The following is a 21,747-nucleotide window of genomic DNA, read 5'->3' as shown; positions in this document are numbered from 1 at the left end:
TTAGTTCAAAGTTCAGAGTGAGCTCTTCAAGTCCCCTCTTAATCTTTTCTAGAACTTAGTGCTTCCTCATACTGGTATACTTGTTTAAATTGTGTCCCCCTCCCAAAACTCATGTCCATTCACAAACTCAGAATGTGACCTTATTTGGAGATAGTCTTTGCAGTTGTAATCAAGTTAAAATGATGTTATACTCAAGTAGGGTGACCCCCTAAATCTGTTACGACTGTTGTACTCATAAGACATGGGAGTTTTGGACACAGATGTGCACACAGGGAGAATACCATGTGGCAATGGAGGTAGAGATTGGAGTGATGTGTCTATAAGCCAAGGATTGCCAGAAATCACCAGAAGCCAGGAAGAGGCAAGGAAAGGCCCTCCCTTAAAGCCTTCAGAGCCTTGCCCATACCTTGATTTCAGACTTCTAGCCTCCGGAACTATACAAGAATAAGTTTCTGTTGTTTTAAGCCACCACATTTATGGTGCTTTGTTACAGCAGTCCTAGGAAACTAATACACTGGCCAATCCTCGCTTCAAAAGGAAGAATATGATTATTACTTAACATTTATCATGTGTTTATTGTGCACAAGATACTGAACCAAGTACTTTCCATGTAATTATCTAATTTAATTCTAAAACAATCCTATCAGATAACTTTAGCCTCCATTCTACAGATTAGAAAACTAAAGCCAAGGGAAATCAAACACCTTATATAAACTGATAAAGTTAGTAAATGGCAGAGTGGGATTTAATACATCTGTCTGACTCCACAGCCTATGCACTTAATCACCATGCTATGAAGGTTGAGATGAGAATAGGATCATATTTTGACAAGGATTTTTCATTGGTGTGTATCTCATGATTATTCCTCACATGAATTTGTATCATTTTCCAAGAAGAAGACAGCAAAAGCCAGGGCCCTGAATAACTAGGGACCTAGGGACACTCAGAAGGCCACATGTCCTGGTCTTTTGGTTACCCTATCAAAGAAGTGGCTTTTTCATTCTCAGTTACTGGTGTCTCCATTGTTTCTGAATACAACTCACATCACAAGTCAACTTAAAATAGCTTTCGGTCAGCTCTATCCTATTAGATACTCGAAATACTCAGTCTTTTATTCTTGTTAGGACAGAGATAAAGCCAGAAATATGATCCAAACCATACATTACTGTTGCCTAGGTGAAAAATACCTGAGTTAAATAATCATTAGCTTCCTGCACTAGCTAAAAGCCAGAAAGCTCCGTTTCAAATACACCAATGTTTTTACTCAATTGCCTCTTTGTCTCCCCTGCAAAACCCAGAGACAAATCCCCATCATTACCATGAGCTACATTTGGGGAAAGGAGCTAAAGAGCAGGTCAAAGTTACCTTTAAATGATTAACAACTTAGATGTGAATTTAGTGTCCCACTAGTCTCAACATTTTATCAGCGTTTTAGGCTTTGGAATTACTACTACCTAAATGTCTAACCAGTTAACTTTTAAGAATCCTAAAATGATTAAAATGAAGTTTTTTTAGGGTAAGAGGGTGTTTTTATTTTCAGTGTTAGAGCCTAGAAAGGTGGGGGGATTGGTCTCAATTTGAAGCCAGAAATATCTGAGTTTTCTTCAACTGATTTTTTTTTTAACCACTGTGACAAATACATTACTGATCTCAAGTTCTTGGGGCTGCTCTATTTTGTTTCCAACTCCTTTTTTGGGTCTCTTATGGCCTATTAAATTAGCCCAGGACATGGGGTTGTGGGAAAGGGGGGGTGACTTGTGATGCTAGAATCCCTCTTCATTTATGTTGCATTGTCTTCACTTTTTCCACTTACATAGAGCTTTAGAGCTTCAAATTTCCTGTTGTATTTGATGTTCACAGTACTTATAGAGGTAGGTAGAAAAGGTGTTAATTACTGTGATGGCCCCTAGTGAAAAGAGACCTTGTTTTGAGGTTCCAGCAAGTGAGTTTTGGGACTTGGATACTCTTGACCAAAGAAGAGGAAGACTCCATTCCAACATTAGGCTTTGGGAGGGATTGACATAAAGAGGAAAGGGATGCCCACTTAGCCAGTCAGATCAGTGGAAACAATCCTGATAACCAGTTCAGTAACAGATGCTCCAGCCAGATGGCCTTTTCTTTCATTTTACACATGAGGAAACTGAGGCCACTGGAGGCAGGGGCTGTTTTGTAGGGCCTCATATGATATGAATTCTCAGTTTCTAAGTGCAATGAGAAACCATTGGAGGTTTTGGATAGGGAAGTGACATAATCTGGCTGGCACTTTTAAAGGATCACTCCACCTGCCATGTTGAGAACAGATTATAAACAGGATAAGACTGAAAGAAGAGATACTGGTCCAGGCAAGAGATGATAGTGGTAATGAGAAGACATGAGAAGCAGAGTATTTTCCTAAGAGAGAGCTGAGAGGATTACTGAAGAATTGGGCTGGAAGTATGAAAGAGAGAAATCAGAAGTGACTCCAGTTTGGAGCCTGAATAATTGAGTGAACTATAATCCCATTAATTTAGATCAGGGGTCAGCAAACTCTTTCTGTAAAGGGCCAGATGGCAAATATCTTCAGCTTTACAGGCCAGACAATTTTCGTTGCAACTAATCAACTCTGCCGTGAAACGTGAAAACAGCCATAGATACTAAGTAAATGAATGGGCATGGCTGTGTTCCATTAAAACTTTATAAAACAAATTTGCTCATAATCACACAGCTGATATGGAGCCAGGATGAGAATTTAGATCTATTGATTCCCATTCTGGTGTTCTTTCTGCTGCTCAGCCTCTCCTAATAAAATTGCTCCTACCACCAACAGTATGCCAGAATCACAGTGTACAGGGCCAGCAGTACTTTAAACACCACCAGGCACTCAATGAGTACTATCCACTGAGCATCTATGAATGGCCAGGGAGAAGTTCAGTAGTGCACATCTGAGAGAGGGCAGAAAGTCTCCCATTAGACTCCTTTTCTAAGTGGTATGTTTGTACATGCACGCTTTTATAAGGCGTTCCACCTTGTCCTACTTATATCAACTTTCAGTGAGGTCACTGCAATGAACTTGGGGCATGCTGTTCTTTGTCAGAGTAAATTTGCAAAATATTTCCCATTATTTCTTCCAGAAGCAAGAAAGGAGAAAAATATCCTGCTGCGTCGTTTCAATAGTTGTAACAAGATGAGCCTGAAAGCAGGGTTTCTTTTTTCCCTTTTTGGCTTGTGCCAAGAAATGAAAGAAATTCTGGCTGTATCCCCTGCAATAACCTGTAATTACTGCCGTGATTAACAGCCACCACCTTTTCTGTTTCCTCGGGCCTTTTCTGTTACTTCTCTGACTGCAGGTCATAGAGGTTAGCAGTATTATGGCTTCAGCAGGAGGTATCTGGCTTTTATCCTCACTGGCACCCCCCCATATTTGCATCTACAGCTTATTTCTGTGTGTCCATCAGTAGCCAGTCATTCAATACTCTCCATAGCCTTCTCATCCTAACCTCCTTGAGCTCTTGCAGCCCATGTCCAACCACTTCCATAATGCTCTCAGGGATTCAGGAGAACCTGGTTCTTCTCTTACACCACTAGGAACTGACAAGAGACATGGCAGTTGGTCTCATGCTCTTGCTACCTGGACCCTCCTAGGTGTGCCCACATTTCCACTCTAAATGATGCATAATGGGAAACCTTAGGTTCTTGAATCTCTTTTCTGGTTCAAGCCTAGAAATATAGCACAAGATCCTCTGCCCTCAGATTCCTAAATTTGTGTGAAGGATTTATCATGCTCATACCCAGTGGCATGCTAGAGCCAGCTCACATGGACTAGGTAAAGCCAATTGTATATATTTCTTCCCAACTCCACAATCAATAATGTTGTCCTGGTAACTTGAAATCGGCCATGGATAATGGGAGTGTTGACACCATAGAAAGTGGCAAACACTACAAATCTGGAGTTTTTTTTTTTTCCTTTTTTTTTTTTAATCTGTTACATATTTACCACCACATCACTGCCAATGCCCTCTTGATGGCTTGATGGGGATGGAAGATGAAGAGGTCACAAAGGCCCTTCTCAAGGCATACCAACGTCTAAGCTACTGTCTCTCTGTTTCACCTCTCCTCTCACCTGCTAACTTGTAGAATCTTCTAAGTATAATGAAGCAGAACTTTCATTAGGAATGCTTCCTAAATCTACTCTTGAAAGCACCTAGGTCCCACCTCCACACATTCCAATTTCATTGGTGCAATTGGTGCAATTGGGGATTGGGGATTTTAAATTCCCCAGGTGATTCTAACATTAGACAAAGTTTGGAAACCGCTGTTTTAAGGCATCAACTCTCCACCCTGCTTGCATGTTAGCATTATCTGGGGAATTTAAATACATACTTTTAAATATTATATATATATATATATATATATATATATATATATATATAGTGAATGGCCACCAAATATCAATTAAAATTGAATCTTTTCAGGTAAAATCCAAGTGCTAGTAGGTTTTAAAGCGCCCCCAGGTGATGCTAATGCTAGAATATTGAGAACTGGTGGTTTGTAGCATAAATTTTAGCTATTATGGTACATCTCAAAGCTTTTTCTCTGAGTCTATTTAGAAACTCAAAAAGCTGTGAGATTTCATGTATTTTCTATTTTCCTGTTTAACCATCCTACCTTGTGGGAAATCTGTATGGAAAGGTTTCACTGCTGCCTGAATGGGACAAGAAAGAGAGGGGTAAATGTGAATTCATATAGATGAATAACACCCAGGTTACTATCAAAGTTTTACTCCACTATAAGGCTTTTAAAACAAAGCTTTAAAAAGTAGGTTCACTAGTTTTCTTCAAGAGAAAACGGGGAAGATGGGATCATATCTAGGTATCTTAGTCTGTTCGCGCTGCTATAACAAAATACCATAGACGGGTGAGTCCAAAACAACAGAAATATTTTTCCTACAGTTCTGAAGGCTGGGAAGTCCAGGATCAAGGCACTGGCAGATTCTTTGTCTGGCAAGGGCCCACTTCTGGTTCATACATGGGTGTCCTCTCACCGTGTCCTTACATGGCAGGGGAGTGAGGGAGCTCTCAAGGTCTATTTCATAAGGGAAAAAATGCCATTTATGAGGGCTCCATCCCTGTGACTTAATCATTCCCAAAGGCCCCACCTCCTAACACCATAATACTGAGGGTTAGATTTCAACATATGCATTTTCGGGGGGCGATGATGGGGGTGGGGGTAACATCCTTGGCATCTGTTGTCTTGTAGGTTTGTTTGCTTTTTAGAGTTTAAATTGTTTTTCATTCTGGTTTCACTTTTCAGAAGCTCAGATCACTTTAATGATCTTGTGGCAATGAGTCTCTACAGGCAGGTTAGTACAGTTACTATACAGCCAAATTATCTCACATTCTGGAAGCTTGTTCCTCTACAATGCACAAATAAATCCTGTCCTCTGGGTTATGTTTCCACTAAAAATCCAGTTAGATACTTAATAACTCTCATTATTTTTATAATCTCACAACTCAGTGAACCTTCAAATCACTTCTACCTGTATCTCCCCCTTCCACTGAGATTTATCCAAGAATTCAGCCCACAGATCTATACACTGAGTGGTGGTGGTAATGGTAATGGCGTTGCTAAAAAGTATTAAATTAGTTACTAGCTTCATTGTTTCAGTGTGATATTGAGATATATTCCATTTGTACCTGTTGTATTTGCCACATTAGTACTTCAACTAAGTCATGTGGCAAATATAACAAGTTCAAATGCAAAATGGAAAGCAGCACTCTCAAGTTTGACTAATGTGGACTTGAATCCCACCTCTGCCTCCAAAAGACATGTGGCTTTGGCAAGTTATCCTCTCTTGGCCTCAGTTTCCTCATCCATTTACCAGAAGTAATAATATTTTTATTAGATATGTGCTATAAGAATCCCATTTAATGGATTTATTCCTGGCAATTTAATACATTAAATGGGTCTTCTTAATTATTATTTTCAGGTCTAGGCTCAGCTACATGACCACACCACATACTGTATTAATGTGCTTTCTCACAAGCAGAGAGAAATAATAAGCTTTCATTTTCTCTTTTAATTTTAATCTCTTAGCAGCCACTAACCTATACCTAGCATTCAGTGTACCATATGTGTGCCAAAGGTTGTAATAAAGAAAGGCCATGGAGGTAAGAAAAAGAAAGGAGTGGGAAGTACACTACACAAATTATCACTGTTCATTTTCAACCCCCTGCAATCACCAATAAAGATTAATATACAAAGGGAAATTTGTTTCATCAGAAAATTATTAAGATCCCACCCTCATTCTTATTTCCAGAGTTCACCATTTTTCAGTGCTTTTCTAATTTTCCTGTCGACAAAGAGATCTTCTCTTGGGTGTAAGAGTTAATTTCTCCTCCTCTGTGTTCCTCCAGCAGTGCTCTGTTCTACATAATACTTTTCATGTTTTAATCTAAATTTTCCCTTCACAGATTTGTCTCTTTCCTCCTTCCCTAGTGTTTCTCAACCTCAGCTGCACTTTGGAATCACCTGGGAAAATTTAGAAAGATATGAAAGTCTGGGTTCTATTCCCAGAAATTCTGATTCCATTAAACTGGGAGGGGAACTTGGGCATGTTTTTTAAAGCACACCAGGTGTCTGTAATCCGCCAACAAGTTTCAGATCCCCCTATCCAACACCCTCCCTAGACTGTGAGCACCATGAAGTCAGTGACTGTGTTGTAGTCAGCCCTCATGTACCTGGTGTATAGCATAGTGGCTAGCACAAGAGTTGCTTGATAAATGCAGGTGGGTATATAAGATCTTGTCATTTCTGATTCTCTTCCAACCAAGGAAGGAAATGATCAAGATATCCCTAACATTCAGCTCTTAGAATCTTATATCTAACAATCCCAGGGGCTCTTGTAATTAGAGTCTCATGTTCACTAGCTGGCTCAGGCCCGGGATAATGATGACACTAGTGGTAGTCTCCCAACCCTTCCTTCATGTCTGAAATAGATACAGAATAATTTCATGTCATTTCGTAGCCCGGGAGAGAGCTATTATCAATCCTGTTCACAAAGGAAAAGTGAAAATTTCCTCCCAGGAAATGCTTAATGGAAAGCAAAAGAATACTGCAGCAAAATTTCCTTCTCGGTGGAGAACTTCTTCCACGTTGAGGCATGTCAGCCTATCAATAAGTATGGCAACATGTGACTTTATTCCATAATCTCCACTGCAACTCCTTATGGCTAATCATGTGTTTCATCTGGGAGAAATTTACTGAACAGATATTTTGTGTGAGGTTGTGAAACAAGTGGTATGAGAAATACAGTGGTATAATAAAAATACATCAAAATTGCATAGTACTTTAAATTTACAAAGTACAGGACACATTATAGACTTTGAACTTCAAAAGAGTCTTGTTCAACCCAATCATATGTCAATAAACTCACAAAGGTATCCAGGCCCTCCTTCCCTTTCTTTGCCATGGTTATAGCAAATTCTAACACTTAAGTTTCTGCATCTAAAGCCAGCCTTACCAGAAAATAAGTCATTACTTGCCCAGGAATAATTTAAGAAGTTCTAGAAAGATCTCACAGCCAAAAACACCTACCTTCCTCCCCTATATCTGAAATTCCAACATTTGAGTTTCTTCCTTTCTTGATATCCTGTTGGGAGGAGTAAGAGAAAATTCTTAGAACTTAATGAATTTATCAGCTGCTTCCTTAACCCGAGGAGCATGGGAGAAGGACAGCAGGATCAGTGAATGCCTGAAGGAGAATGAAGAAAGAGATGCTGGGGAGCCTGGAAAACAAACTTCCCCATCTCCACATCATACTTAAGGTCAGTGCTGAGCACTGCCACATTTTTGCTTTGGGTAAAGGGATCCTATGCTCGAAATGTCCAAAACCAGACTTAATTCCACTCCTTCTGTCTCAGTAAGCTCCATAAGTCTGCTAACTTTCACTTGCTTGACATATTTTGTTTATGTTCTTAAACTTCCTGAGTAAGAATTACATATAAATATCTCCGAGGTGAAAAAAATATTTCTCAACCAGGACCTATTGGCATTTTGGATGGGACAACTCTTCCTCCTGCTGGACATTTTCCCTCTCACCCCTACCTCAGCAATTGAAAGTTACATAGCCCCAGTCATTGTGACCATCAAAAATGCTCCCACGCTCTTCCAAGTGGTCACCGGAATGGTGGTAGTGGCATGGGTTCAGAGTTGCTCATTTTGCATCCTGAGCTAGCAAGACACAAAAGGCTCACAGCTGTCTTATAGAGGCATTTTTTTCTGCAGAACTTTGAAAATGAAGTTGTCATCTTATCCTGCCACTGTCATTAACAAAGGAAAAATTTTAAACTATCAAACCAAGTGATGCACTTCTACAAGAAATAAACCAGGAGTCCCTCACCTCCCTTCTTGCAAGAGCTTTAAACATCACATATATTCTCTTAAGCCTTCCCTGAATTGAATCGTTCTCAATAAAACTCCAAAATACTTTTAAATTTATTTTGAAAGCTTTGAGGAGAATTATCGAAGTAGTGATATCTGAGACATTACTCAATGTAACTTGGACTTGCCCTCAGTCAAGGAAGTTATGTCTACAGGAGGAACATTTCACTATCCCCCAGGGGGCGCCATAACCCCTTCACAAGTCTAACAACCCTCCGTTCTGTGGTTAGGCTGGCCTGTAGCTCAGTTCCATTATCACCATGTTGGTAGCAAAGAATAACTATCCAGTGTGATTGCCTGCAGACAACCAAGCCAATTCTGGTAACCCCACGGCACTTCAGCTGCACAGAGGTCTCATAATCAATCCTCCTTGGCTCTCTTCCCCCAACAGTTTGATTATCTTTGGCCATGAGTGATTTCAAGGTGAATCAAACCAACCAAATGATGAATCCCAAATTAACCCAATTTCCAAGGTGTTAAGCATTCCTTTGCAAGGGTTCCTGAGCACTTCCATTCATTCAGACACTCAGTGCCTGTGTTCATCTCACCAAGAAAGAATCTGTATTGTGTTTCTCCAGTTACCCAAGGCTAAGCAATAATTTGAGATATTCCAAGCCTAAATACTGAAACATTGCTTTCAGGCAGTACAAGGTTTTATTCTCACCTTGCCGGGAACAGATAAGAGACAATCTCTTCTTTACTCTTCCAGTTGGTACCAATTTTAATTTTGTGTGTGTGTGAGCTTTGTAAATTTTAAAGACAGACCCAGAACTACCACTCTTGGATATATATCCAAAAGAAATAAGTATTCAGACAGCCCTGCTTTGTACACTGTCCACAAAAATACTGTATAAGAATATTTAAATCAGCTTTTTTCACAGTAGGCAAGAACCACAGAAAAATCCATCAGCAAGTGACTAGATAAACAAACTGTGGTACATCCATACAATTGGGTACTACCTAGCAATAATAAGGAATGAACTGTGTTACGTGGAGCAAAAGAAGCCAGATTTTAAAAAGAGTACATCTTTTTAGATGAATTTCAAGAACAGGTGAATCTGTAATGTTAGAAATCAGAAGACTGTTTACCTCTGGAAGAAGGTGTTATTTGGGAAGGAGCACAGGGAACTTTTTTCTGTATTTTTGAGTGGTAGTTATATGAGTGTATAGATAAAAATTCATCATACTTTACTCATAATATTTGTGCATTTTCCTGTAGGTAAATTATTCCTCAATTTAAAAAATTCCAGGGCAACTGTAAAATAATACAGTTAGAAGCCTCAGTGAAGCATTTCTCTTGTATGCAATAATTACGTGTGATGCCCAATGTTTATACTAATATTTGTCACCTATGTCATATGTTACAAAATCATATTTTTATGCTTTCCTCTAAATTATGTAATTGAACAGGGCTGTTTGAGCCAGGGCAGCATCCAGGAGAGGAAGCAAACGTCCCCAGGTCAGTGAGTGGTTTCAGTTTAAAATTGGATTTGCTAAGGAGGCACTTCTTCCTTATCCTCAAAACCTTGCCAGGAATCTTCGAGACAGGCCTCCTTTTATGAGGCCTACTAAACTCTACAGTGACTGTTGGAGCAATAATTGCCCTATGCCCCAAATTTCTTCCTTTTCACATTCGGTCTTTGCTTGTGTGAATAATTTATGACAAGTCTGGTTTAGAAAACAAACACACAGGTTCTACCTGATTGAATGCCCCTTTCAGCCTTTCAAAATGTAATAAAGCAATTCAGTGATCTAAAATTGTTTTCTAGAGCAAACGTTTAATTACTGCACAATTACCTAGATCCTGCATCTGAACTGGCACTTGCTAACTCTATAGCAAGAATAATTTGAAAATATTAACTCTTCACAAAATCATATTCCAGTCCCATACAACAACACAGGGCACTTCTTGCCTGTGTATCACATTCTTTTATCACAGTAAAACAAATTAGAATTTCAAAGGAAGCTATTGCACCATTGCTTACAGGGTTTTTGTTTCTCAACAGGCTAAGAATTTGATGAAAGCTTGATTTATTATTGCATGTCAGAGTTCAAGGCCACTAGCTGAGCTCGGCAGAGGCAAACCCACCAACAAGCTAGGCTGAATAAAGGACACTCTAGTAATCCTTTATATTTTATCAAAACATGAATGCATTGAGCACATAAGTTGCCACTGCAGAACCTGAAGAATTTTTAATTCATACCTCTTTATAAGTCATTTGAACATATAAATTGAAGGATAAAATTGGAAAGCAATGCCTTCTTGAGGAGTTAGAACCAGAAAAATCAACAATATGAGATCTTCAAGGCCAATCTCATATACTTACAAACCTGTTGCTGACCCCATGACTGACTTCTCAGGTTTGTTGAAGTTCTGTCTTACACGGGATACTCTAAGAGCATACCCTGACAGTCCAGTTTATATGTAAGTGATTGATCAAGGAAGAGCTTCCAGGAGAAACCAGTAAGGATAAGAGGGAAGCAGGACAGAGATGAGGAGGAAGCCTAACAAGGGTATTATCTCAGGCATCTGGGGATCTCAGCTCATGTGGGTCCCCAGGGAACCCTGGAATGTAAATCCCACCTTGAGGCAAGAGAGCACCAGTCACCCACGAGCTAATGGATTTGGGGTGGAGGTAGGAGGAGAGAAACTCCCAAAACCTTTGAGTTCTCTCCTGGTGTCTGAAAGCTGGCTTCAGTAATCCAAGGACGGGTCCTTAAAGAAAGATGAAGGCAGTTGTGTACTGGCAAATGCTTAACAACTGCTTGGGGTTAGCCTTGATTTGTGGCATTTGCCAATTTCTGTGGTGTAAATATTCCCATTGTGACCAATGTCAAACTACCAAGTTGATCTCACAGAACATGAGGACTTGGAAAGAGATACACAGTAGCACACTCCACTGAGTAGTATTTCTACTACACAGATACAATGTGTAAGAATAAACCTAAGAGCATAGCTAATAGCAATATGTAGTAAAATAATTAGAAAGTGAGGAGTTGTATTGTTTTGAGTAATATGATTTATTTTATTGTAAGTTTATATAGTCACTTCTCATTATCCATGCTAGTTGTGTTCTGTAAAGTTGATGCAAACATTGAATTAGCAAATATTAAATCATTGCATCTGGAGAAAATATGGGGTTAGGTGCCTCCAAGCCTCTGGTTAAAACATTTTGTAAACTAAGTGATGCATAACTTTGTTTTATGTGTGTTTCTGTTTAAAGACACCTCATTTAATGTAAATTTCTGATTCAATAACAGTGAATGACCAGCAGAACTAACTCAGGCCCAAGCAAAGCTTATCTAACACATGTATTTTCTCTGTAAAGCACATCACAGCCTTTGTTGTTCTCAGGAATATTAGACAGAACTTCAGCACTACACTTAGCCATTTTAAACAGTAAAATCACTCACAAAAAGCAAAAAAAAAAATGTGGAAAAGTCTGGCACTAAATATACCACGAGAAGGGCACTTGTTTAGATTATGAAAACTGAAACAAGAAAGCCTTCTTTGACCTCAGCTGGAAACGTGCACATCAGGCAACTCAAGTTTTTCACAGCTCTGCAAGTGACCACAAAAGTGCTCCAGGTATTGATTTAGGGCTTACAAGTAAATTTTAGTTAAGTAAGTGAATACACAAATATGGAATCTGTGAATAATGGGTGTCAACTAATTTTTTATAATGCCCGTATTTAACAATCCACTTGCGGAATTCCTGAAAATTTAAAAGCTCTTGTGAGCCTGAATGAGCCAGCTCCAGTACAGCACTGACTGGTCTAGACATTATCTTGACCACCATCTCCACTGGCCTGTAAACGTCCACAATGCAGAAAACCAGGTCTTGTTTATTTCAGTATTCCAGCACTTAGCCCAATGCCTAGCTCATGGCAGGTAATTAGAAACTGTTAATGGATGAATAAGTGAATGCAATTTCCTTCTGTTTATCATCATGGAAAAGTAATAAACTTACATTGGAAGAGCACTTTGATATTTATAAAGTAATTTCCCATCCAAAAGTTGCTTTGTTTTTACAAAATTCTGTCACCAGCTTCTACAATTTTTACAGATAAGAAATTGAAGCTCTGAGGGAGTTCCCATTGTGGCTTAGTGGGTTGGAAACCCAACTAGTATGCTAGAAGATGCAGATTCAATCCCTATTCCCACTCAGTGGGTTAAGGATCTGGCATCACTGTGCACTGCGGTGTAGGTCACAGACACAGTTCAGATCCACTGTTGCTAAGACTGTGGCGTAGGCCAGCAACTGCAGCTCCAATTCAACCCCTAGCCTGGGAACTTCCATATGCCGCAGGTGTGGTCCTAAAAGGAAAAAAAAAATGAGGCTCTGAGACTTAGGCGACTTCCCAAAGGTGACAGTCAATTAGGAAGAGAGTCAGGACTCAAATAAAATGTTCATACTTTAAATCCCATGTCCCTTCAACTAATGAGCATCAACAGTAAACATACTCATGCTATGTCTGTGCAGTGTACCCACATTTGCTTCAAAGGTTTCAACTGAACAAGTCACTAGTCTACTCAACAAATAACAACAAAAACCGTCTCCAGTAGTAACCACTCTTCAGTCACTCCTGGTACAAAACTTAGTGTAGATTTTTTAAAGGCTTCGGATAACTGAGACACAAACCATTTAACCACAATTGTTTCTGTAGAAACAGTTTTTAATAAAATGCATCTGAAATATATGCAGAAGACAATTTCTAAATTCTCAAATGATAGAGATGTTTGTGCAAGCTCCTGGCTATCTCCTAAATCATATTTCCTTTAAGACTAGCTTATTTCCTGTGCATGTCCACACACCACAAGTTATCTTTTTTTTTTCAACTTTTACTAATGTTTTCTCTTTCACTTACAGCTATGTCTAAGTACTTTTTTATTTTATTTTTTATTGAAGCATAGTTGATTTACAATCTTGTGTTAATTTCTGCTGTACAGTAAATTGATTCATACACACACACACACACATATTCTTTTTCATATTCTTTTCCATTATGGTTTATCACAGGATAGTGACTATAGTGTTCTGTGCTATACAGTAGGACTGTGTTGTTTATCCATCATATATATTGTAGTTTGCCTCTGCTAATCTCAAACTTCCAATCCATCCCTCCCCTACCCTCCCTCCCCCTTGGCAACCACAAGTCTGTTCTCTGTTTGTGAGTCTGTTTCTGTTTCATAGATAGGTTCATTTAACAAAGAAACACTTTTAACTGTCTTTGGATCTTATGTGAATAGAGAACACAAGAGCCACGTTGAAGTTCAGAGACTAAGTAGTCAGCTAAACTTCGCAGTTAAATGATACAGTCCTATAACCCAGCCTCGTAAAGCATAAGGTTCAAGTCCCACACACACACAATCTGAAACTGCCTCCTCAACTGTACTGCCATATTCAGAAATTTAACTCATCCTTAGAGATTCCAGATCATAATAAGCAGCAGTGCCTAAAACAGTACCTGGTTTATAGTAGATTTTCAGCAACTGGCTCAGTCACTAACTAGAGTGTATATTCCTCTCATAAATCTTCCGGAACAAGAAAAAGTATATAATCATTGAATGAAAGATCTTTCTCAACTCTTGTCTTGATCAGTGAGACCTATCCCCTCAGCTATATTCAGGAAGAAGTTTGCTAATTGTATGTGAAGTAAGTCAGCACAGCTGGGCACCAACAACCTTAGAATGTGTTAGTATACAGCTCACAGCTTTATCTCCTTTACACGGAGGGTTTATATCCTGGCAAGAAATGAGACTCCATTCATCAGTGGGAGGAGATGATTGCCTTCTAAGAGTACAGTTTGAAGGAAGATGAGAAAGTTGACTGCAACTCAACTAGAAAATATCAAAAGTCTTTGTAACAGATAAACCCTTTGACCTAGCAATTAGATATTTGGGGATTTAACTTTAGAAAATAACAAAGGATTTGTATGTAAGGAGCTCCCGCAAATAATTAGCACAATTATAAAGAACATGCTTTTTTACTTCGCAAGTGATTTTAACAGAAGATTTTTCAGAGGAAGAAATATAAATAACCAATTATTATAGGAAAGAAGTACAGTGGTAAGATATCATTTTCATCCATCAATCAGCCTAGAAAAATTAAAAACAGTAGCATCTAACATTTTCAAGGGTGTGGAGAAATATGTTGGAGGAGTGTAATTGGGTTCTCCATATTTTGGGGGTCAACTGCCTATACTATTGAAATTGCAAATGCCCATACTCTCTCACCCAGGCATCTAAAAAATACCTGCACATGTACAAATAGGTATATATGCAAAAATACTTATTTAAGTTGCTATTTGTGATCATTGAAAAATAATTACAAACAACTAAAAGTCCATTACCAAAGGAGTCACTGCATGAATTGTGCTGTGTCAATTCAACAGAATAGTATACAATCATTTAAAAGAAATCTATGGGTAGATATATGAAAATGGAACAATCATCATGATGTATTGTTAAATGGAAAAAGCGACTTGCTGAATTATACATACTGTAGGATCTCATTTAAGGGGAAAAAGCTATGAGTATATGTACATATCCTTGAATATATGTGTATAGAAAAAATATAAAAAGAGAAACAATAAACTGTAGTTGTTACTTCTGGAGAGGTGAGCAGCCAGAGAGATAAAGTGAAGAGGCATTTTTACATTTTACTGTATATGCTGCAATATTGTCATAATCTTGCATGTGAAAATGTATTTATGTATTAAATTATTTTTATTAGACAACAGAAATATATAATGAAAGATTTTTTTTAAACCTCATCTAGAAAAGTCTTAAAAAGCAGAAAAGCAAAATGGAAATTAAAAAAAAAAAAAGACCAAATGAGTCTCTGTAGCCGAAGGTTCAAAGACCACTTGCTGACTCTCTACCCCAAAGTTAAAAATTGGCCACTGGGAGGAAGAGGCAAGGAATCACAGGGAATTCTGTTGACTGCCAGGGCTTGACTTAATCTGATAAGGACCTGGATAGAACATGAATAAAAAATTTTCTTTCAAATCATGGAGTTGGAGAATAGACTTGTGGTTGCCAAGGGGAAGGGAGAGGGAGTGGAATGGACTGGGAATTTGGGGTTAATAGATGCAAACTATTGCCTTTGGAATGGATAAGCAGTGAGATCCTGCTGTGTAGCACTGGAAACTATGTCTGGTCACTTCTGATAGAACATGATAACGTGAGAAAAATGAATGTATATATATGTATGTGTTACTAGGTCACCCTACTGTACAGTATAAAATTGACAGAACACTGTAAATCAGCTATGATAGAAAAAATAAAAATCATCTTTAAAAAATTTTTTCTTTCCACTTCTCCCTCTGTGGTAGATTAAAGAGGGCCACAAATTCTTTGCCATTCCTCCCATCAAGAGATGGCATCTGTTTCCCTTCCCCTTAAATCTGAGCATGCCCTGTGACTTGCTTTGAACCAGTAGAACATGCTGGAACTGACAGTTTGCTTGTTCTGTGCCAAGCCTTTGAGAGGCTTGGCAGCTTCCACTATGGGGGCAGCGAGGGAGCCATCTATGGAGTTAAGAAGTTTGTGTATTCTGAGGAGTTCCCATTGTGGCTCAGTGGTCAGGAACCAAAGTAGTAACCATGAGGATGCAGGTTCAATCCCTGGCCTCGCTCAGTGGGTTAAGGATCCGGCCTTGCCATGAGCTGTGGTGTAGGTCACAGATACTGCTCGGATCTGGCGTTGCTGTGACCGTGGCTGAGGCTGGCAGCTGTAGCTCCAATTGGACCCCTAGCCTGAGAACATCCATATGCTGCAGGTGCGGCCCTAAAAAGCAAAAGAAAAAAAGAAGTTTGACTATTCTGAAACCACTATGGGATGGCATAGCTAGCCAGCCATATGGAGAAGTCACATGGCAAAGAGCTAAGAGCCCAGATGCATGAGTCCAACTGAGCCATCTCAGCTAGTTCCCAGTCATTCAAGCCACCAAGCTGAGGACCCAGACATTACAGAACAGAGACAAGCTATCCCGACTATGCCTCTCCAGATTCCTGACTCACAAAATCATGAGCAAGTAAAATATCTATTGCTTTAAACCACTAAGTTCTAGGGTAGTTTGTTACTCAGCATTCGGTAACCAAAACTCTCTGTGCTATTCTTTTTCTCCCCCTCTTTCAACTATAAGAAGGTGTTACAGAAATTTATAGTCTGAAAGAGTTGGTGCTTATTACAAATCCTGTAGTCATGATACTGACCATGTAAACTAACATTCTGACCAAAAAGTTGCACCACGCTGAACACTCAGAAAGCTATCTTCCTAGAAACTTCCAACTAAGTATTGTCAGAGAGCCAATAATGCATGGGTGTTTTCGAGCTGGAAATAATCAGGTCATTATTGAATTTGGAAAACAAATTTGCCAGCCCCTGACATTACAAACGGATTGCACTTCTTTGGAACCTGCTCTGCACAAGTTCATCCAGAGGCTGGACCCTCCAAGGGATATACCCTGGCTCATTCACCTGGTTCTTCTACATGCTGGGCTAGGCCCTGACCAGCATGGCTGGGGAGCGTCTGGGAGTCATTGAGAGTCTGAGGGAAGCAGCAAGTGAGGAGGGTCACAGATGTGGGTGGGAGCAAAGCCACAGATGTGGCCTTCAGAGAGCATCTGGGTGGGCCCTGAGGCTAAGCCTCCACCAGAATTGAGACTCAAGAAAATCTTGCCATTTGAGTTCTCGAAGCAGGAAGTGGGCAGTCCTTGTCAAAGTTGGCCTAAAACTTCTTCAATTGCAGTTTTTCTGGCACACCGAGACAGGAAGTTGCTTGGTTTCCCTAAACCTTGAAGTCAGTCTGTCCCTCCGAATCATGGTTCCTGACATGCACATCTCCAGGGTTCACCAAAGTCCAGGGATTAGAAAACACTCTTTCCATCCAGATGAATGTGCACAGATGTTTCTGACTTCACTCTCATGTGAAAAAACGTCACTGAATTGTTCTTTCTCATTCTGGAATACTCTGATTTAGTTTACTGGAGCTTTTTCTGGCTAATACACAGTTGAAGTTTTTTTCTGAGAGTTTTTTTATTTTTCATTTTTTTAACTGAATGATTCTTTAAATTCTGTAGCACTTGACGGTTTTCAAGTTTCACACACATGATTTCGTATAAGCCCATAATAAATAATCCCTTTTTTATCCCCTACCCCTACCTTGTCCCTCCTCCCTGCCCTCTTCCCACTGGTAAGCACTAATTTGTTCTCTATATTTATGACTCTGCTTTTTTTGTTGTTGTTTTATTCATGAGTTGTAATTTTTAGATTCTGAATGTAAGTGATATCATGCAATATTTGTCTTTATCTGTCTGACTTACTTCACTCAGCATAATGCCCTCCAAGTCCATCTATGTTGCTGCAAATGTCAAGATTTAATTCTTTTTCATGGCTGAGTCATATTCCATTGTGTATACACACCTCATTTTGTTTATCCATTCATCTGTCAAGGGACGTTTAGGTTACTTTCATACCTTGGCAATTATAAATAATGCTGCTATGAACATTGAGGTGTATAGCTGCAGTTTGGAAATCTCCCAAGAATGATGATTTTTAGTTTTTTGGACTAAGTAGATGGGACCACTATCTCATCTAGATCTGAAGCTTTTTTTTTTTTTTTGTCTTTTTGTCTTTTCTAGGGCTGCATTGATGGCATATGGAGGTTCCCAGGCTAGAGGTCAAATTGGAGCTGTAGCTGCCGGCCTACGCCACAGCCACAGCAACGCAGGGTCTGAGCTGCATCTGCAACCCACACCACAGCTCATGGCAACACCGGATCCCCAACCCACTGAGTGAGACCAGGGATCAAACTGGCAACCTCACGATTCCTAGTTGGATTTGTTAACCACTGAGCCACAATGGGAACTCCTAGATCTGGAGATTTGATACTCTGGGAGCCAGCAGCATCAACATCACCTGGGAACTTGTTACACTTGGGGAATCTCAGGCCCCACTCCAGACCTACTGCACTGGATCTGCTTTTGAACAAGCTCCTCAGGAAATTTGTGTCCATACTTAAGTTTGAGAGGTGCTGGTCTTGAGGAATCACATCCTTTGGCTGCTGCTCCAGGAACATCCATTTCCTCCTACTCCTCCAACCCCCCAAATTTTTTGCAGGCAGAATTCGTTTTCAAGAAACATAAAAAGTGGTTTGGGAGTTCCCGTCGTGGCGCAGTGGTTAATGAATCCGACTAGGAACCATGAGGTTGCGGGTTCGGTCCCTGCCCTTGCTTAGTGGATTAACGATCCGGCGTTGCCGTGAGCTGTGGTGTAGGTTGCAGACGAGGCTCGGATCCCCGTGGCTGTGGCTCTGGCGTAGGCCGGTAGCTACAGCTCCGATTCAACCCCTAGCCTGGGAAACTCCATATGCCGCGGGAGCGGCCCAAGAAATAGCAACAATAACAACAACAACAACCAAAAAGACAAAAGACAAAAAAAAAAAAAAAAAAAGAAACATAAAAAGTGGTTTGAAGAAGAAAAGCAAGCCAAGTAGGCAAATATGCTGCCTCATATAGCAGGAACTTGATTAGGTAGGGTTAGAACTTTGCTTTGATAGGTTTTGTCATGGGTTAAACTGTGTCTTTCCAAAAGATATGTTGAATTCCTAACTTCTAACATCTCACAATGAGATTGTATGTGGAAATAGGATCACTGCAGATGTAATTAACTAAAATAAGGTCATAATGGAGTAGGGTGCACCCTTAGTCCAGTATGACTGGTGTCCTTAACACACACAGGGAGAACATGGCCATATGGAAGCAGATTTTGGAGTGATACATCTGCAAGCCAGGGAATGCTAAGGATTGCTAGCAAACCACCAGAAGTTAAAAGTGGCAAGGAAGGATTCTCCCCTACAGGTTTCAGAGGGATCATAGCCCTGCCAACACCTTGATTTTGGACTTCTAACCTCCGAAACCATGAAATAATAACTTCCTGTTCTTTTAAGCCACTTAATATGTGGAACTTTATTATGGAAGCCCTAGGAAATTATGTAGGTAGAGAAGGGCCTTGATTTGACCTACACACATTCTATAAGAGTCCAGCTTCTTTCTTAAACCCAGATGGGGGCCTTCCCTATCTCCTGTAAGGGATCCCTCCCTGATGATTCGTGGCTAAAGATTCTTTAAGCAGCATGACTATTACTGTTGGTGATACTATCACAGAAATAATTTTTCTAGCAATAATAAGGGAACACAAGTATTTAATAGTGCCTGATATACCATGCCCTGCCCTGTTTTAAGCACTGTTGGAATAAGAAGTGAAAGACAGGCACTCAGAAATGCCCCCCAGAAGCTAACTTCTCATCAGGAACTCAGCAATCAAACTGGCTGGATTTCTGAAGATGACCCTTGAGAAAATGGCCCTCGACTGGTCTCTTCTTAGCTTTGTCCTTCTTGTCATAGCAAGAACTTTTATCTGATTTAAGCGTGTCCTTTTTTTAGTACCATATGGAACCTTCTGTTGTTCTTCAGCAACATCACTGATGTGTTGTCACCCTGAACCTCAGGCTGAGAGGGGAAATCCTGCCCAGCGCCCTTTCTCAAGATACCAAATGTATGTTATTTGTTTTCTCTTATCCCTCCCTGTGGTTTACCAAGCATTTCGAAAGATCTTAGAGCCAAAAAAGAACCTCAGTAAACATCTGGTCCAACTGTCTTACACATGATGAAATGGAGGTCCAGAAAGGTCAAATGTTGGGCAGCAAAGCCAACATTGAAAAAAAAAAAAACTCAGGCCGTCTAACTCTCAGGCTCTGCTAGTTTCATGGCCACAGTAAATATGTTGTCTGTTGACCATTTTTCATCTGAGGCAAGGTTTAGGAGACCACAACAACAACCTGAGTGCAGCCTTTGAAGTTGAACAGATCTCTATTTGAGTTCTAAATGTTCCACCTACATGTTAGGTGACCCTCAGCAATTTAACCTCTTGGTTTCCTCAACCCATACAGTGGGGATAATGCCACCTACCTCAAAGATGGCTGTGATGACTGAGATAACAGATCGGAAGTTCTGTGTCAGTTGGGGTGATTTCGGCTCACAGTGTCTTCAACTTCACCCCCACATACACTCCCCGCCCACCTCTCTATTCCAACATCCTGGGTGTTGGCTTCATTCTCAGGCAAGCAGCAAGATGACTGCAGCAGTTCCAGTCATCTCCTCCAGGCACAGCAACTCAGAAGAAGAGAAACTATCTCTTTTGTGACTCCCTCTTGGGAGTGAGGAAACTTTTTCCAGAAGATTCCCAGTAGGCTTTCCTTTATCTCACTGGACAGATTAGGTCACATGTCAATTTAAAGGGAAGGGGAATAATCTTCAATGAACTAGGCTATCCCTGAAGATGTAGATGGAATTAGCTTCCCCTGGGACACGAGGCTAAGAAAACTCAGGGTTCCATTATGAAAGAAGGTAGAATGGACGCTAGGTAGACAAGAGCAGTGACACTTACAATCAATGATTTCCATTAACTTTCTTTATTATGAGTGGAGAAAATACTTATGAAGTATTTTAGAAAACCCTTCTGATATCTTACTACCTTTTAATGATAGTAATTGATGAATTCCCTTCCCTCCCTCCATGCCATTTCACCCAAAGGGAGTTTCCTGATACTCCTGCTATGGTGCACCCCCCCGCCCCCCACACTCACACTCCTCTGGGAAGTCTGTTAACTCTTAGCCATTCAACCCCAGTGACTCAGCAACTATGTGGGCTGCCCCCCGCAGTTGTGCTGGAAATGAACATCTAAGGATAAAACTATCCATATGAATAGTGATTTCATGTTCACAAAGCTCTTTGGCACATGTTATTTCCTAGGAGCCTCTACATCTAAGAAAGATGAGGAACCAGGAAAGGTGAAATGATTTTCCCAAGGTCCTAAACTGATAAGTGGCAGTGCTATCTAGAATGAGACCACAAATGTGATGTGCTTTCTGATCTTCTACATTGTCACAGAGAATTTCAGATCAAAATTGGGCATATGTGGCATTCATGAGCAGGAAAAGGTTATTGGTGCCAAGTGAACCAATAACCTCTACAGTCTGAACCCCAGTATACCCGTTCTTTCGAGATCCCAAGATCCGTTTATTTTCTAATCCAAAATCTTCCTCCAGCACAAACAAAACCTTCCTTAGTTCAAAGTAGAGCTTCTCGTTTATTTGCCAAACATTTATATAGCACTTGCTGTGTGCCAGGCATTATGCAATGTGCTTTACAAATATTAATTCATTTAATCCCACTTAGTTCTGTCTGCTCAGTGAAGTCCAACATCCTTAGGTCATACATGTTTCATAAAGCCTTGTATAATTTATTCCATTGGAAATCCAC

At 40.0% G+C, this 21,747-nt stretch overlaps 1 long non-coding RNA gene across 1 annotated transcript in view; it reads right to left on the bottom strand.

Moving 5' to 3' along the window:
- The window catches only part of LOC106506918, an 88,998-nt gene extending 67,969 nt beyond the window's left edge, over positions 1–21,029 (bottom strand). The window contains exon 1 of the long non-coding RNA XR_002340658.1: positions 20,395–21,029. This is a non-coding gene — a long non-coding RNA (uncharacterized LOC106506918). The remainder of the gene's footprint in view (positions 1–20,394) is intronic.

The sequence above is a fragment of the Sus scrofa genome, chromosome X (assembly GCF_000003025.6).
Source record: "Sus scrofa isolate TJ Tabasco breed Duroc chromosome X, Sscrofa11.1, whole genome shotgun sequence".
Lineage (NCBI taxonomy): Eukaryota > Metazoa > Chordata > Mammalia > Artiodactyla > Suidae > Sus > Sus scrofa.
Note: the sequence above shows the minus strand (reverse complement) of the source record. Positions and strands in the feature narration are given on the sequence as shown.